Below are 3,690 nucleotides of genomic sequence, written 5' to 3' on the forward strand. Positions count from 1 at the left end.
TAGGCAATTGGGATGTAGAGCTCTCTCTCGACAAACAAAACTTACGCTCTATAGGTCGCTCATCCTCCCTGTGCTTCTGTATGGCGCAGAAGCATGGACGTTATCACAGAATGATGCAAGAACACTGGAGGTTCGAGAAAAGTTCTTCGTAAATCTTGGTCTCTAGAGTCGCACGACGACTACGCATTAGAAGAACAGAGTGTACGGCTTTAATCAGAAATTGACGTATTAGCGATTACTCAGGGCTGCGGCTTGGTATGTCGTGAGAATGGTGAAAAACGCTGGAAAAAGGTGTTGAAGCATATTGCGGAGAAGACGTAGGGTAGACGTGTCTCCGGTGGAGTGATCAAGTTGAGGGAGCACTAACTGGACTTGATATACGAGACTGGAGAAGGCGCGCACGCAGCAGAGGCGCCTGGGGAGACATGCTGCGTCAGGCCGAAACTCGGTAACGGGTTGTTATGGCCACATAAGTAAGTAGTAATCATTATGTTACAATCAAAGGTGATTAAATGAAGCTAAGGTAGAGATGAATAGGAAACAACAAAAGTAAACACAAGGAACAAGAAACAAAAATATGTACAAAGAATTTTGTGATACCACATAAAAAAATTATTCATTTGTTTATTTAAGTTTTATATATATATAATAATTGAAATATATATGTATTGCAAATTGTAATTGTAATTTTAATTGTTAGTGTGTAAATAATTTTTATATATATATATTTTTTTTTCTGCTTATTATGCGTCATTAGATAAATTTCTATGCGCATGTTTATGGACATATTTCTTAAAATAGATATTAAGTTGATGAGCTATATATATTATGATGATTATTATAATAATAGTTGCTAAGAGTACCTGTTCATGTGTTGTATTCTGGGTCTGCTACAGGTTGTTGGTGACATCAGTTTTTTGTTGTAGGTTGACATTCTCATCCTTCGAAAACCGATCAATTGTAGTTGTAGTATTCTGTGTACTTTTACCTTTAGCACTGTTCATTTTAATATATGTGTTATGTCTTTATGTGTGTGAATTGTTTTTAGTATGTATTTTTTTGTTTTTGTGTTCATATATTAGTTTCACCTTATACACATCTCACAATATTATTTAATGTTGATTGAATAAAAATAAGTAATCGAAGTTTATCATATGAGTATTCAGTTGATACTCATTTTATTTTAAAAAGTATGCTGTATTTATACAAAAATAATCTTAAAACTAACTTAACTAATTTACAATATTTATTACCTGTTATAGCTTGTTTGAGTGGACTGTATTGCATTACAAAAAAAGGATACAATAAAATCCCAGCACATAGGATTTTTATTATTTTACAAATATATTTTTATTATCGATACGGTGCCGTGTATCATAAAATGTATTTTAAAATGTGTTTAATATTCTACAATGTTACTATTTTAGTTTTGGGTTTTTTATTACCCGTGTTTTTTCCTTCGTATATAATTCTAAGCATTTAAACTATAACAGGCTTGGAATAATAAACTATCAATTTAAGGACATCCTGCCAGCGTGTTTAATATGCACAGTTGTGCATTATTTTAATTTTAATATAATTTTTTATGATTTTAAAGAGAAAACTGGCATTTGTCTTAAAATAACATGTTCATTATTGAACATATTGCCAGCGCCTTTATTAAGGCAGAATGGCTTAATATAAGATGAATATGAAATTGAATATTAGTAATTTGAATAATAAAACATGTTCATTATTGAACAAATGTTATTATATATCTTTTTGGTAATTGTACTTTTAAATCACATTTATCTAATGCTTTTTGAGACTTCGAATTTTTTTTATTGGTCCTTGTACTTTTTGCGTTCACATATTAATTTCACATTATTCACATATTATTATTCATTCACAATGTTGTTTAATTTTATTATATAACGTTTTATATTATTTTCGTATTATATATATTTTATTTTGGTCCTTGTACTGCAATTTTGCAGTGTGGCCAAGGTTTTATATTTCTATTATCAATCATAATTGCGTCTCTAATAACCGGCTTGAATTCATCTACTATCGCAGAGCTTTGTAGATTACTAGAAGATGTTAATGTTGTTTCTCTTAAACGCTCCATACATCCTTCTGCTTTCTGTGATTCTGTGATAGAATGCCTTGACCTGATAAGTTTATTATATCTTCCATTGAATTTGAGCATTTTATGTGGGCAGATTCTTGTTTAAAAGTTTTGAATATCCAACTATTTTGTTTATACCATATAATTTGACCCAAATGAAAGAATTATTTACTTCTTCGTAGTGATAATTATCTTGATTAGTTGGTTTTAGTGGCGAAATTTCACAAGAGTTATCGTTTGCATCTGTCCAAGGAAAATTACCTTCACAAGTAAATTGTTGCTCCGCTATCTTGCTGCATTGAATCCATGTCAGAAGGTCCATCAATTGATATGCATTCATTTCCAGATTATAAAGTAGAAATGATGACATAACTTTCGGAATTATATATTATGCGCCTTGGTTTATAGGTATTATTTTATATATGGTAGATGAGTGCTTGCTGAACAGTGGAATTTTTGCGTTAATCACTAATTTATTTTCAATGAATAACCCCTTTGCCTTTAATTGCTTTAATTATGGACTCTAACTCCGTTCCAGTTTTTTTACCAGGTAGTATTAAATTTTCGGGAATTTTATCTCTTATTTTTATCATTTCGTCATGTAACTGTGATGGTTTTATAAGCGCTGGATTCAATTTTCCACGGTTAATGTCCGTCAAAAGTTTAATAACTTCAGACTAAATGTGAGAACATTCTTCTACCATATCTGATAAGTGTTTTGCTACCATAAAAAAATTTATAGATTCCCTATAGACCAGATAGGTTTCGTTCAAAGCAGTGTTAATGGATTCAACTCGTTTATGAATTTTATTGTATTGTAGCTGAATTTCTTCAGATGTGCGCTTTAATATATTTACTGTTGTTTCTATTACCGATGTTTGTCTTTCAGTCATCTGTTTTAAGTTGTGTTGATTCTCTGGTAGATTATTCATATCTTCTTCCAGCGCCTTTCTGTCGTTTTCATCCATCATTCCGAATAGAAGGTGATTAAATGAACCAATGAATGCCAATGGTGCTCTCTTTCTTCTTTCTTTCACCGACCATATAAATAACTTATTACCATCGTTTATGTCTGATCATTTTCTAAGCATTGCATTTGATATATTCTTACATTGGTCAGCAAAATTTAGTAATTTGGGACATATATTATTAGCTTTGCTAAGTATATCCTCTGCGTTTTTAGCCATATCAAAGTATGGTTGCATATCATAATATATTATTAGATTCCAAGCTGATGTTTCTGAAGTGACTTCTCCAATCATGTCCAAATATAACGTTGTTTTATTATTTAGTTCATGAATTATATATTTATGTTATATAAATATATTTTTAAAATAAAACACGAATGATACTTTTTATATATTTTTATTATTTATTTAAACATTCACTAAACATTTACAAAGTTAAGATTTTATTTATTTTTATAAAAGAAAACCACACACGAGTAAGATATTTATTTTATTAACGAGGACGAGATTTGAAATTTAATATAATGGTGAAGACGTGGTCGAAAATGTACCGACTTCCTCTGAGTGGTGCATTCAGTTTTTATATGGGATGAATGATAGAATAATATTCTATCA

This window comes from Teleopsis dalmanni, chromosome 2 (genome assembly GCF_002237135.1).
Source record: "Teleopsis dalmanni isolate 2A chromosome 2, ASM223713v2, whole genome shotgun sequence".
NCBI classification, from domain to species: domain Eukaryota; kingdom Metazoa; phylum Arthropoda; class Insecta; order Diptera; family Diopsidae; genus Teleopsis; species Teleopsis dalmanni.